The sequence below is a fragment of the Rhodnius prolixus genome, unplaced genomic scaffold (assembly GCF_049639745.1).
Source record: "Rhodnius prolixus isolate KJV_2025 unplaced genomic scaffold, Rpr scaffold_10, whole genome shotgun sequence".
Lineage (NCBI taxonomy): Eukaryota > Metazoa > Arthropoda > Insecta > Hemiptera > Reduviidae > Rhodnius > Rhodnius prolixus.
Genome location: NW_027411615.1, coordinates 18,617,172 through 18,633,300, shown reverse-complemented (window position 1 = coordinate 18,633,300; position 16,129 = coordinate 18,617,172). Strand labels below are relative to the sequence as shown.

Genomic DNA, 16,129 nt, shown 5'->3' with positions numbered 1-16,129 from the left:
TGGCAATGCTTCCTCTATCTAGAATAGTTTAAAAACATATTTTATAAGACGCACGAGAGAAGGGATTAACTGAATGGTTAGCAAAACACTGGATTCCAACGCGGAGATCACGGGTTCGAATCCAGCTTACTGGCTCTTAGATTTTTCTCTCCCTAGAAGCTTCTTACAAATCACAGACTGGTGATGGTTATTCGTAACTCTGTCGCGAAAACACTGGAGGGCGGAAATAGACTAAAAAAAGCTCCAGGCGCTATTGACGGCAGCTGTTAAAGCGCCTTTTTTTTTAAAAAAAAAAAAAAATAAGACGCATTTTTTAAAATCATTTATTAGTTATACGACAAAAATTTATCTACTCAAAATGTTTACCAGAAAAAAAAAGTGTTGAACTTTTAGTTATTACAAATTCTCCATGAGATTTGTTTATGAAATACGGTCGTTACACTTGAATTACAGATATAACTGTAGATACTTAGTTTCCCTCTGTTTTGTCACTATTCTAATTAACCTTAATATCCACTTTTTTACTCTCTCTCTTTTATTTATCTCTTTCCGTTTCCATGTTTACATCCTGTTTCCAGCTAATAATATATATTGTGTTTATCCAGTTTTCTATTTTCAATAAGCAAACAAAACACTTGTTTACACAATAAGTTCTGCATGATTTTTTTTTTAGTTATTTTTTGATAATGATACCATAATGCTGCTGTAAAATAAAGAAAGGCGCAGATAACGGGGTCTGTGAGATGTAATGGGTGAGAGGTTTCCAAGGGTAAAGTCATGATGTAAAGCAATACAGCGTAGCGTACTGTGAACTATATCAGCATACATTTTTAGTACTGGTTGAGTTTAACAGTGTTGGACTTCTTAAAAATTACATCTTCTAAAGGGTTGACAGTTTATTTACTTGTAACGATTTACTAATGAATTCAGTTAAGTGCAACCTTGTAATAAAAATTAACATGCTGTACAAAAGAAAGAAAGGAAATGCTCGATACTTTATTTAAGTATTTAGAAGGCACCTCTTCGTAACGAAGAAAATATCTTTTCAACAGTTATGTAATTCAGCCGAAGCTAGACTTCACTAATAATTGAGTGTTTTCTTAAATCTAGGCTCCATGTTATAAAGGGGGTTAAGGATGAGTAGATGTAAATAGTACTAACTTAATCGCAAGTAGGAGATTTGTTTGAATTTAGATATAAATAAAACAAATAACAATAATAAATAACAAAAATAAAGAAATAGGATCACCGAATTTTATACACTTCTATAAGCAATTTCCAACTTGAAAAATGCGAATGCAATTAAAATTAAATACTGGTGTGGATACTTCGACACGGCTTTCCAATACAGTAGTTTCTTTGAGCGTCATTGATTTAGTTTACCAGAGAATCTCCAAAAATTGAAACAATAAATTAGAAGAGCAAAAAAGTTAAACATCATCAATCAAACAATTTTCGTCGTAATTCGGTGTTTTAACTAAGAATTTTGATTCTTATTAACGTTTTATTATGAACAGTTCAGTATCCTGAAATGAGACAGAGGATATCAACTCTCGAAGTAAAATCCCCCTAAACGGGAGAAAAAAGTTTCAAAAAGGAGTACTAAAGCTTAAACTCAATTATGTTAGCTCAATATTCGTCTCAACATACACGCCAAGTGATATGTAAGTTTAATTATGACAAGAATGCAAATCTTTTTAACTAATCGCTTGAAAAAAAAGAAACTTTGAACTCCGAATGCACCTTAAATTGTTATTTAATAATTCTTTCTTTATTATTACTTTCAATCTTCGAAGTTTATTGTAGAATTTCTCATTTTCTATGTCGTAGAATTACCTTAAATTCAAGTTGAGTCACAACCATTAAGGGGATGCCCCAAATTACCTGTGGATCAGTTATAATTTTATAATTATATTTGAATTAAACAAACTTTCAGCTATTATTTTTATTTTTTTCAATTAATACGTTCAAGAAGGAAGTATTGACAGTGAGTGATTGCATTTAATTGTTATATCTTTAAATATATTAGTCATAGTAAAGGAATTTATCACTTCTATTTTAGTAGAAATATCATTATATTCTTTGTATAGTTCGTTCGCAGTTAAAATTCAAGTTACTATAAAGCACGCCTTTTACAGATCCTTCACTCTCCTTAACTGAACTGACTTTCACTAGTAATCTCATACCCCTACTTTTAAGTTTCAAGTTCTTGTAACTGTATTTTTCAGTTCTTATTTTAAACTAATCTGCTATTCTCTCTACAGTTTATATCAGTTAAAATTCTTAGCAATGAGTTTTAACCTCGTTTTACTAGTTTTTATTTTACTTTTTTTTACATTAAATAATAATTAATTTAAAATTAAAGAATAATTTGTAGAATTGAAGCGAATCTAGACTGTTTTACTGCCGCTATTTTAACATCTAGAAATTCTCATACTATAATTGATTCATTGTTTTTACTGTTATAATTTAAATTGTTTTTAGCGCCCTAAATTTTGGTTTGTATGGTCCAGAATTTTTTTACTATTTTTTAAATAAAAAACGGATCAATAATCCAATTTACAGAAACAATAATAATAATAACATAAATAATACAAATAGTTCTCAGTCTATAATTTAGGTTTATATTTAGGCTTTAGCATTTTATTTTACCTTTTAGAGGTTATTATAAAGATTTATACAATACAAATAGTTCATAGAAATGGTTGACATCTGGCTTTATATAGAAAATTTTGTATATCTGTGCCAAAGAAATCTGTTAAATGATTGGCTGTCCGCATCATACGAAAGATAAAGGAGTAAAAAACGTAATTATGTTTGCAGTACGGTACATTGAACGGAGAAGAATGTCGTGTAGTATGGGGATGAGATATTAAAAGAAATAATTAAGGTCATAATAAACTTTTCTGGTGGCAAGTGGAAGAATATTGAGAGTGAGCTGTAGTTCGGAATAGATAAGATCGAAATAGAATTGGAAAATATTTGTTGCCAATTTTTTAAAAAAAATAAAAGTCGTCTCAAATGATCAAGAGTTAAAATGCAACAGAAAAAAAAGTTATTTAGCACTGAAATAACTAATCATTATATCTACAGATGTAAATATGTATGAAATATTTATACTATTTTGTAAATTAGGTTGATGTTGAAACCATTCCCCATCTTTAGCCCAGTATAATCTCGTCATCTAGATAACTTTGTCTTTGACATAGCGATGCAGAGTATAGTGGAGGGCCAGAGAGTTAAGTGCACTTCTAAATCTTGTCGAATCTTGTGGCAGGTGCAAGAAATAATATGTTGTGGAGTTCGTGTTTGATATTTTTAAATAATGTCAGCAAATAGACAAATAGTCGATAAATTTTGGGCCCTCTACAGCACAAGGACGTCCTGCTTGCCCCTCAGTAATTTAAGTATGAAGTTCAGCCGGACTTTGTGTTCTCTTTACTCTGATCTTTGGCTATAAGCACACGCAAAGAGGATAAAGTGTCCATAAAAACTCGAGAAGCTGAAATAAGCTTTATATAAGATGAACATTCAATTTAGAAAAGGTTTTCACTGTAAAATGGTCATAAAAATTATGAAATAACATTGCTATTCTTATTTATTTTTAATAGATGCTTGAATTATGAAATATTAATGTATCCGTTTTTTATTATTATTGAATGAATCAGGTCGCTGAGTCCGATTTCAAAACACAACGAATTATGGAGATTAAAATTATAGCAAGAAGAATTTTTATATTCTAAAACCAATTAGAGTGAATAAAATAAGGAATCTTTACGTTGAAAAATGGAATTTTCATCGTTTTTATTTGTATGGCTTGCTTGAATTCTTTCATGCCAGAGTCTATCTGACACGTTAAATTGTTTATTTGTCTAACCTAACATTCTAACTGCTTAAATTATCATTTAATGTACAATTCAGATTCAATTAATTTAGAAAATAATGAACTTCTAGTGAATCTATTGCTGGGTAAATCTAGTGGAGTGAATGATTAAAACTATAATTCTCAACTACTAACATTCGATTCCACTCGACAAAGAATATTTAAAAATTGAATCTAAACTACACTAATTTGAATTCGTAGTTAACCAATTGACTAAACCTCTAATTCCGTCAAAACGTAAAAAATTATCGACCACCTACTTCGGAAAAAAACCTTCTGGACATGACCTTATTACAACTGGCGTTCTCCACCATTTTCTCAGGAAGACTATTATTATTTTCTCTTAACCATTTTTAATGGTATGCTCTATACTCCCACTTTACCATTCCAAGAAAATATTCCTTAATTATTCTTACTCCTAAACACCATAAATCTGGCTGTGGCATTTTTTTTAGACCTATCAGCCATCTTACATTTTTTTAGTGAATAGCCTCTTTTAAGTCATGATAAACGAATCTTTGATAAACTACACCTAAAATGTGTACTTACTATCATAGAAACTCTAAAATCTTTTTCTTTTCATTATTTATCCGGAAGTTAGTTACCAAATTCACCACTCTACCACCCAAGTATTCCTTAGATTGGTCGACACCACTTCTACCGGTCATGAAAACAAAACGTTTTACTTGAATAACTTCCTGGACGTGGTTCTGGTTTTCCAAAGAGTTCTGGCTACTGGATCCGCGCTACTGAGCAAATAAAAAAAATTCCTCCACTTCTTTTTACTTCCTTCTGCATTTTTATCTGACCGACCACTGTTTCAGAGTCGAGTTATCAGATTTTCTTGCAATCGGTTGTACAACTGGGTTATATACAGTACGATTTCCATCTACAAGATATCTCTGCCCAACCTCAAACCGTAACCACAATCTGCCACAATCACTTGGTGACGAAAAAAGAATCTACTAAACCAGGGGTCGGCAACCTATTTTAAGTAGAGAGCCATTGTTCCTTAAATAATTTAAATAATTCTTACCAAGAGCCGCAAGGATGATAATGTAAAAAACTCTGTAGATCATTTGTATTCACAAATTATTATTTTATGATATTCAATAACATTTAATTGTTTTATATATTTATTTTTACATATTGCAAAGTAAATTAACAAATAAATAATAACTAAATGATTGAAAAGGCGGCAGTCTTACAATATAAATCAAGTACTTTATTTTGATATTGTATAATTCCATTCAATTTCGAACCTAACACATTTAAAATTATTTTTGAAAAAATACCTTTAATAAATGGAATTTTCATTCGTTTCAATAAAATTAAAATATGCAATATATTTTGGGCAGGCTGAAGAGCCACACAATTTGGATAAAAGGGCCGCACGCGGCTCGCGAGCCGCAGGTAGCCGATCCCTGTACCAAACCAATAGAATCATCCTAACCTTTTAGTCCATCTCTAAGAACACACTTAGGACTGTGATAATCCTCCAAGAGCATCAAATTCATCCAAAAAAATTTCCAGTTTTAGCTAATATTTATACAAACAAATCTCTTTAATTACAGTTCTAATGCCTAGTACAGACATAATCTAATTGGTACAGTAAATTGTTTCATCATATTTGCCAACTTACGTAATAAAAATGCAAATAAGAAAAATTACATTCGTCACATAAATACACATTCTCGTGTAAAATTACATTGAGCGTCTACCACAAGCATGCGAATTATAATTGTAGAGTGATACCTGTGTCTCCCACAATCCGTTACAATTATTAAAAAAAATAGGTTGTACATTATATAATCGCCATTACAGATCTAGTGAAATTCGTGAGAAAGATTTTTTAAGAAAATTATTGAAAACTCAGTAATAAAAGCTGGAAAAAATGTGTATCAGTTAATCTTTTTCTTTAGGCTTAGAGTTGTTACAGGCTTTTAAAGTTTCTTAATTTAAATATTCAGGGGTTGGTACAGCCTACAGCCCCTTCTTCAGAGAAGATACAAGATGCTTTAGTTCGGGTTTCGGTCAATTCCCAGGCCCCCAAAATGCATTTTTTTTATTTTTTGTAAACATAAATTTTGGTATTGTAAATTTTAACGAATAATAAATATGAATAATCTTTTTATGATTAGTCATTTTAAAAAAAAAACAACTAATAAAATGGTTCACTAGTTTTGGTTAATGGTTTTAGTTCGTGGGACATTTTACAACTTACTCAAAACATCTCCCTCAATGTGTACAGAAAAGTGAATGGGATGTCATTAATTTAACTTAACGGCAGAATATTTTAATACACAAAAAATATAAATAATAACATTTAATTTAATCAGATTTCGTTCAGGTGACAAACAATAATAGAACTGAAGGCTTGCCAAAGTGCTGTAAGAATTGGATGACCCAAGAATGAAAGAAATTCCATGAATCTTCATTTGGACACAAAGAGTTAAGCGAAAGGAAGAGAAACCAAAAGGAACTCAGGGACTTAGAAGGCAAACATCTGAACGTAGTCTAGGCAATATAAATTTGCACGCAGCGCTACAGCTTCAGTTAGAACTCTTGAATTATAAAAGACAGGGTGAACGAAATGAAACTAGTGAAACACCTGGCAAAAGCTGTTGTAGCTAATGAAACCAAAGGGTGGCCAAGATTGTCAAGCAGGCACCTATTGAAAAATATAATGGGTAAAAAGCTGTTCATTATTTTTGGTGACTGATTCATAGTTTCAATAGGATGAAAAAAAAATAAATGCCAGTTTTCAGTCGTGATACATTTATTCTGACGAGCTTTCGACCTAGGGACTAGGTCATCTTCAGGGCTAGTTTACAAAGTAATATTTTTACATTACAGGGTTGGTGTGTCTTCTGTCTGTTTATTCTGCCGAGCTTTCGACCTAGGGACTAGGTTTACTTCAGGGCTAGTTTACGAAGTAATATTTTACATTACAGGGTTGGTGTGTCTTCTGTCTTGTCTGTTCATAAACTCACCAACAGAAGACACACCAACCCTGTAATGTAATATTACTTCGTAAACTAGCCCTGAAGATGACCTAGTCCCTAGGTCGAAAGCTCGGCAGAATAAATGTATCACGACTGAAAACTGGCATTTATTTTTTTCATCCTATTGTAATGTGTAAACTTACGTGTGGCCAATTATGTTCTAGGCTAGCACCATTACCAACCGGTATGACAAATGACAAGTGAATTGAATTTTGTAACAGCTTGCACCTAACTTTTTAACGTAACTGTTACGAATTACGAATATAGGTGTTTTTATTTCACTCTTAGCTTGCTCACTGCTAGCTTTATCACTTTTATTAAAAATTATTACTGCTTTCTCTGCTTAATACGATTAAACTTTCTCGTATCTTTTGCGATTGGATGGCATTACTGTCCGCACGGGAAATTTTAATTTAATTAACACATATTTTATAGAAACTAAGAATATAAAATAAAATACAGTTTTTTGAAGAAAACATTTTCGAAAACTGGTCACTTTCGAGGCGAGCATAAATAATTAGTGCAAATGCTAAAGATTTAAACGCGCATTCAGGTGAAATTCTCAGAGCCACTTGTGGGCTGTTATAGATGTTACGCTGGTAGTTAATTTCTAATATTACCGCAGAACTAACTTCCTTCTAAACATTATGTACCCGCATGACGCGTAACTTTCTCTATACAAGATCAAAATTATGACGATAAAGATGGAAGTCACCTTCTTAACTAGTTCTACCTGCAACGTCAGGTGGGAAATAATGATCAGCCTGAAGACTAGGTTAGTGCCAGGAGACTTGTCAGTTCTACCGCATCCGGCTAATAAGGACATAGTAGGGTGGTTTCTTCCCGTTTACCTTCACATCAATGATTCATTGAAAGTACTTGATGTGACCTTTCTAGCTATTGTTCTTATATATAAAAAAAAAAGTCTTGTTTTTGGTTCCTCATTGACTATAATTACAATTAATTTAAAAGTTTTATTTTCTATGAACTTAATTAGGTGATCTAAATCTCTTTTTATTGCAATAAACAAATCTGATGGAAACATTAGTACCAATCTGGCTTTCCTAAAATTTAACCAACCATACTTAATTTTTGCCCATAAATTACAGACAATACAAATTTTAGGCCGAGAGGGTTTACATTGAAAGATGATTCCATCCTTTATACCTCAAAAGTTCATTAAAGGAACTCAAAAATTATTTTTAAAAAAACGCACTTGTGATTTTCGAAATTTCAGCCGAAACTTTAGTATCGAAGCATAAGTTTTAATTTTCTGAGATTTTGGAATACAATATTTTGTGTACACACACACACCCTGTGGTTTAATTGTCGTGGGCGAAGACGTAGTTTTGTTAGGTAATGATCTAGCAGAACTGTTGCAAAGGCAGCAAATACTCAAATACTCAGTAAATACTCAAAAAAGCTGCAAGCATGATCACTATCCTTTAACTACAATAAAAACATGGTCACATGGCTTTTTGAAGAATGATAGGAGAAATGGAGCGGATCGCTGCCAGGAACCTGGACAAAACAGTTCTCGCCCAGGGTCCAGCACAGGCAAAAAAAATGGTTGCCCTCATCAGAGTCTTGCAGGACCTGGAAAGATAAAAGAACGTACTTACTTCGCTTTCAACATTTTATAAAATTCGTGTTGTACCTCTGATTTCCATTAATTTTAGACTGTTGACCATCTTCTTTGGTACCTGTACAAGAAGTGGTTGTGCGTTATACGGTTATCTCTCTTGGCGAGGATTAGCCATCTAAGCACCTTTTGTTGTAGGGTGATTTTTTACAAACACTTGTGTTTGTATAAAATATTACGCCAAAGTAATTAGTAATATACATTAATTATGTTAAATTTAGTTCTTATCATTAAAGAAGACAAATATAAAATATATAATATATTTTAATGTAAAAATGAAATGAAAACAGACAAGATAAAAACCTTTCCATCTTTTCGTGTTCGTAGAACCTCAAAATTGTTAAAATGCCTTACCACTCTTAACTTTGCGTTAGCGTTGAAGATTAATTTACTAAATTTGGTACCTTTAAGGTAAAGATTGAAACTCGGGCTAGAAATCTATGCTTTCATTACATTATTTGGTCTATTCTTAGAGAAAACGATGAATGCACTTTGTGATTAAATAACCGAACGTTAAAAGTGCATGCGTCATCACTTTCGAATGAGGCCATGGCATACATTATTGGCATTCATTTCCGAATCTACTTCTTTTTTTTTTCTTTTTTTTTGTAGTAAACAAAGTGTATATTTATATTTACTTATTCTGTTCCTTCTAGTTTCTCTTGTACTTGTTATATAATTTGTATGCCTCAGTTAATTGATTTATTTTTACTATCTTAGAATGAGAATGTCATAAGGATACAAATTTTGGAAGTTCCTGCAAACGATTGTTTTGATTTGGAAAGAAAAGACGAAGTGGCCAGTATTATTTACTGAAACGCCATCTAATTATAGTATAGCAGTGAATTTTTGCAAGAATTTTTGGTTTTGTTTAAAAACAAAATTGAGGTACACTCTAGCGTGCCGATTCTTAACTGCAAAAAGTAGAAACAAAAAAATCCAGTTCGTTTATGTATTTTTTCTTTTACCTATTTTGGATACGGAGTCCTTTAGCATCATTCTTCTGTCTCAATCGCTGTGCTACAACAAACATTAGCCTACAGAAACTTACGCTGGTCTTGAACTGTAGGGTCCAACTAAACTTTCAAATTAACAAAAAATCCATTCCTTTCAGTCAAAAATTCTTGAACAGATTACAGACTCACTAATTTATGTCTACCATCCATAATGATCTCAAGATCTCTCTTAATTGTCGACCGCACGAGTTGCAACTGAATATACTCGTAGTTGAATCACTGTCTGAATCTTTCAAATTACTCTCTGAATCCCTTGAAATTATTCAACGAGTAGATCTATTTCCTGGTTTGATAATGTCCCCATCATGGATATCAAAATTGTCTTCTGAACATTCTGATGCAGTATCAAGATGAAATTCATTAAAAGCATCTTCAATTTACTGGGACATTTTATTAAGGTCTTTTATTATATTACAAAGATAAATTAGATATGGAGTTGTTATGCTCAATACAAAAATTGTAAGACTGGAATTGTAGATGACTATGCTATCAACTGTAATCCAATATGGCGTATATTTTTTTGAAAATTTCATGAACCGTTTATCAGCATTATTTTTAGCAATATCTCTTTCTTTCTCATCTCCTAATTCTTTTACTCTCTATTATTTAAAAAATATAGTGATAATATATAGCGATCAACGAAGAGAAGCGGGCATCAAAATATGTAATTACTTAATATACTTAAAACCATGTATTCAGTACTCCATTGCATTGCATTGTCAAACGGGGAGATTTCCCCGATCGGTCGTGCACTTACATTTTACAAAACGGAGAGATTTCCCCGAGTGGTCGGCAATGTGTTAAGAAACTGAAGAATCAAAAATTTAAATATTACCAAATTCTTTGATTCTTTTCCATTATGTACAAATCCTCTTTTCCAAAATCTTACCACTTCGACGTTTCTAGATTTTCCAACACAAAGAATATCCAAATATACAAAGAAGAAAATCTCTTATATGTAAATATATATTTAGTAATAGTTGCCGAATGGGATGGCGTAGTTTTCTCAACTGATTTTCTTTTTAAAGAAAAACAATTTCATAGTATTTTTAGCGGAGCGTATCGTTAGGCAATACAAATAACGGTTCTACCATTTATATGTCAAAAAAAGACCGAATTTAAGGAAATTTATCACCTGGAATGTAATGAGTTTTCTTATAAGAAAGAGAACTTTTCTTTTGCATCTACTATCAGAAAGAAGACCAACTTGGAGAAAGTGTGGAGGAACACTGTCTGCTTTGAATGATTATAATTTATTTTATTTTTTTTACATTTATCTAAATTATTGACCACAATGGGGAATAGTGAGTTAAAAAAAAAACTCCATAAAGTGAGCAGGTTTTTAAATTAATTTTTAACGGAGAAAGCTTGAAGTGAAACTTATTTTGATTCAAACTATCTTTTCAATATGAAAAACATGAATCTAGTATATGAATACAGGAAAAAGGTAATAGAAATTACTTTACTTTTTATTATTTTAAAAAAGCATATTCAAAAGCAATAAACGTAATTGCGCAGCTTATAAACGGAAAAAAAAATGAACTCAGGAATCCTGTTTGAGAGTTCCAAAGAGACCTTGACTTAAAGCAACGTTTCATTGAACTAAAAAAAAAAAGTAAGAAACAGAGATCTCTGTCGCTACTATAATTTAAATAATATTTCTAGCCTCTTAATAAATTATTTCAAAAATAAAATTGAACGTAACAAATATTTTTTCCCAGTCAATAACCCAAAATCGTTTCTCACATTTTCCTTTAAATATAGTTCAAAATATGCAACAATTCTTTGCAGAATTAGTAATAATGCTATGGAGATTTGTATTAAAAGAATTATTTACTTATAAAAAAAAGTGATTACTGATAAATGCTTATTCTTTATCTTCATCGCTGATTTTTGATCACGGTTCTCTTAAATAATAATGTAAAACGCTTCCCAAACATGGTCGTAACATTCTGGATCCCATCTTCCGTTTTCTCTGCAACATGTACTGCATCAAGGATTCTTTGTCGTTTTATTTGTGGTTTTCGAAGGTAGATAGTTTTTCCAAATGAAGTCTCCGACTAAGAAAGGAATGCAGGCAAAAAGCATTGTTCACCGTTCCATTCACATCTCCAAAGAAGGTAGCGGAGCTTCAAAAAAAAAATTGTCCAGCTGAATGTTGCTGAATTGTCGTAGATTACCTGATACTACTAGTAATACGAGTGACTTCAGGATAGGGTACATGGTGGTCCAGTCTTTCAAGTATTTTTTATGAACTCAGAGGATTGGTTTGACTTACCGAAGACAACAATCTTGAGAAGGGAGACTATCATCTTCTAGAAGACAGAAAATGTAACTAATTACCGCAACTATCCTCTTTAAATTTGCGCGTAGTTTCATTAGGATAACCACAATGTACGTAGCGTAGTTGGTTGGTAAGTAGGTAAGGATGATACATGGTACGCAATGGTAACGTGCCACTCATTTCTTAGGCACTGGTGGAATCCATTTCCTGCTAAAAATAAGCAGAATCGTCTACGTAAGCAGTATTGCAGTACCTCTTCTTTGAAATCCCTCATCAATTTGGACATCACGTTAAATATCTTGCTTCATTTGTGTTGATATCCTCGGTATGGTTTCTCTTTCCTTAAGAGACTTTCAGCATTCTTCGACTTCTTCTCTTTTTCTAGATTTAAATGAATATGTGGAAGTTACATTCTTGTTGTTATCCTAACTTTCTATTTCTAATCTTCTAGAGTTTGGCCTTCCACCAAACTACTAGCTAAACCTGCGTCGCTTGAGCCCTAGAAACTTTTTTTTTTTTTTGTAAAGTGTGTCTTTGGTGCTATTGACATTGTCCTATGTTTTGTGTAGTTACGCGAGTTATTATTATTCGTGTAAAACGCCTCGAAAAATTTTACTTTTTTCAAAATATGAATTTTCAGTGAAAGCAATAATTAGAATCGTTCGTAAATACTCTTTAATGAGAATAAGAAAATAATTTTTAAAAAGTGCCTATTTCCTCCAAGAGTAGAAGCCATTGTGAATAAATAATGAAAAATAAATAAGTCATAATTAGGTCAGTTCTATACTAAGGATTGTTAACAATAGGCCACTTTCTTATTGTTTGCTTTTGGAACAATAAAGAAACAAAAAAATATAACTTTTTTTATTGTTCAGTTAAAAATTAATCTAAATTATTTAATAATTCATATTGGAAACAATTTTTCTGAAAATAAGGAAAATACTTCAAAACATAATGGACTTCAGCATCTCTATTCAAAGGAGAATGTACAAGGAAACTGTTCTGGAGCAGGTTACCATTGTTCGTTGGTAGTGGTTAACATTCAAATTAGTCAATGATTTCGTAAACAATATATCGCCAAAAATTAATGGTTCTGCATAATTCTTAGCCAATCCTAGAAAACATTCGTCAATCTTCAGTCGTTAAGTAGAGATAAGCGTTCTTAAGTTTCTAAGATGCATACCAGATCATGTGCTTGCTTTCCGTCGAGGAAAAGTACTCTTACTTTCTAAAGAGAATACAATTAGGTCTTCAAAGCAACAACATTCCTAATTGTGGAATGTTCATTCTAAAACAAAACTAGATAAATTTAAGGGATTGTGAAGAAAAATTTAAGAGCTACTGAGCAAGAATGTAATTAGGTTTTATTACATTAATAAAACCTCAATTCTTATTGATTATACTCATTGTTTGTTTGTTTTCACTATTTATTTGCTACTAACAACTTCTAATAACTGATAACCAAATAGTTCTGTAATAAAAGAACATTGTCGGAGTTAAACTCAAATTTTGAAGTGTTCAAACTTAAAGTAGTAAAAATCAATGCAGTGGGATAAAAAAATAAAAATCGTTACATAACTTTAAAACCAGAAATAGAAATATTTCTTTACCTTATCTGCACTTGAATCATGAATATTAATGAATACGCTTTTAATGGTTCTGAAATAAAAAAAGATTATTGTTTTAATGATGTCATAAATGCTACATCTTTCTTTATATAAGTATGTACTCGTAAAAATTTTTTGCAGCTGATATTACTGACTCGTTTAACTTTAATCTAGGACATAAACAATTTGCTTTTTACATTGATATCAATGAAATTTCAAAATTGCGTCATATATATAAGAAATAGTGTTTGCTCATGTTGTTCAGCAAGAGTTGTTTGATCTGTTGAGTTATATTTTTAAAAAAAGTAACGTTTACTTCAGGTTTTTTTTTAGGAAGGTGCCTGAAACCTAAAACTTCTTTCATAGTATACTTAATGCACTAGAAAACTACATAATGGTCTTTGTTGTTGAGAAATTGTAGTGGAACTAATTCAAGTGGCTAGAAAAGATTATTTTACATTCTTAGCTTGAATTAATCTTGCTGAACTATTCTGATTATTCTCTTTCTTAAAAAAACAAAAACTAACGAGATTTCTTAACGAAGTTGACTAATTTTCTCTGGTACATTAAATGCTTGGGATGTGTGTCAGAGCCACTGGTTAGACAAAATTGTGTTTTACATTTGTTTGAAGATTGTTACTGTTTATTCTCTTTCTTTGATTATTTTTTTCCTGCTGCCCATAAATAGATTGAAATGTGAGTGGTTTAACATGTCCACCATTACCTGAAAAATCTAACGCTATTCTCTTAAAAGTTAGGGATTGTCACAGAATGTAGGAGTCAGTTAAATGTTAAATGAGTGATGTTACGATAAGCTAGAGTTAGCCTATGGCAGTGTACGCATCATCTACTTCCGCAGTCCCTAACGTACTTAAGGTTCAGTAAGTGTTGTTTCTGTTGTTGTCTTGGATATCTCTGGAAAAAAAAAAACTGGCTAGTTTGTCTTGCCCTTAATTGTTTAGCAACCAGAGCATTGTTGTCCTCCAAGTACAACAACATACTCAACAAACTCTGTAGATTACCTTAAGAAGAGAAAACCTGAGGGTCTGCAACCCTGTATTTGAAACCGGGTCTCCTCGTGGGAATCTCTTCGCTAATCGCTGAACTTAATCTTTTCCGTGTTAGGTAAATGCTAGTACTATTATTTCTGATCACCTACAGTATTTCTCCTTTCCAGTATTGTCTCTAGAACTACCAGCTCATGACTAATAATAATTAGTCACAGCCTAATAATAATTAGTGCACACGTACAGTTTTAAGAAAAACAGTTATCTTATTAGTCCGATAGCATTTCTACCTTACATAATTTCGTCAATTAATTTCTTTTAGATTAATGAAACAGTTATAAAAAAACACAAATGGAAACTAAACAGCAGTCGACTGTATGGGTGTTTCAAGATGAACCAAATCCAAGAAAAGTTGTTTGCGCTCGAAGCACTTAGAAAAAAATGGTCGCCTGTTTTTTCGGAAAAACTGGTCATATGGCAACAGTGCCTTTAGAAGAACGTAGAACGGTCAATTCTGAATGGTACACAACCATTTGTCTGCCGGAAGTCTTCGATGAAATAAGGAAAACAAACAAGCGCCGTCGGATCATTCTTCATCAAGACAATGCCAGCTGTCACACATCTCGTCTAACAACTGACTATTTGAGCACTCAAAAAATCGAATTAATACATACATACATATGCATACATACGCCGTACAGTCCTGATTTGGCACCAAATGATTTCTTTTGGTTTCCGAAGGTCAAGAATAAATTACGGTGGACAACGATTTTCGTCGGCAGAAGAAGCCGTTGATGCATTCAAAAACCATGTTTTGGAGGTGTTTCAAGCGGAATGGAAAAAATGCTTTGACAAGTGGTTCGAACGCATGCAGAAGTGTAAAGATCTTAAAGGAGAATATTTTGAAAAACAATGAAGTCATTTTCAATGACAAATTACTGTTTTTTTTATTATTAGGCTCAAAATATAAATAGTGTCCCTCGTACTACCTGGGATAATAGGCATGTACGTTTTTACCCAAGTATTCTAATGATGGTTCCAATTTTTTAATTAAAGTAAATACTTCTTTCTCAATTGATGGTAAGCTGCAATAATTTAGAAGTCTACATTCGCCATTTAAGAAATTTTTCTTTTACCTACTTGAAATTTTTTCAAATCTATTTTAAGATTAAATTACTGAACCAAACGATGTAACACAGATTTCTTTACTTTTCTAGGAAAAAGATCTACTTATAATGATTTTCTGAAATTAAGCCTGCTTACAATAGATAGTGGTTTGCTTTCTTTCTACTGACCAGCTGATTGCTAGCTGGTGAAAGATGAGGAAATGCTGTTCAAAGCCGGAGATCCTGTTTGACTGTTATCAGTTCCACTCCGTTAATTACTTGACAGTAGAAACATGAGAGTTAATTTTAGAAAGCTTTCGTTTCTCGTATCATTTTATAAGATAAATTGTTAATACCAATAATCTGCGAAAATATATTTGCACAAGAAAATATGGCATATATGTAAGATATCTATAAGCGTAATTCGTAGCAGACTCATTATGAAAGCACGATTGCAAGTACTCACCTTGTTATCAGTAAAACTCAAATTAATTTCTTGAAAAGAATTTCTTTGTATTTTATTAGTTTCTGCATTTGCGAGGTCTGTAAATTAAGTAATGAGTAATGAGTAATGAGTAA

General features: G+C 31.9%; 1 protein-coding gene across 2 annotated transcripts in view; it reads left to right on the top strand.

Moving 5' to 3' along the window:
* The window catches only part of bark (C-type lectin domain-containing protein bark beetle), a 68,034-nt gene that overhangs the window by 1,606 nt on the left and 50,299 nt on the right, over positions 1-16,129 (top strand). The gene's annotated exons all lie outside the window — the stretch shown is intronic.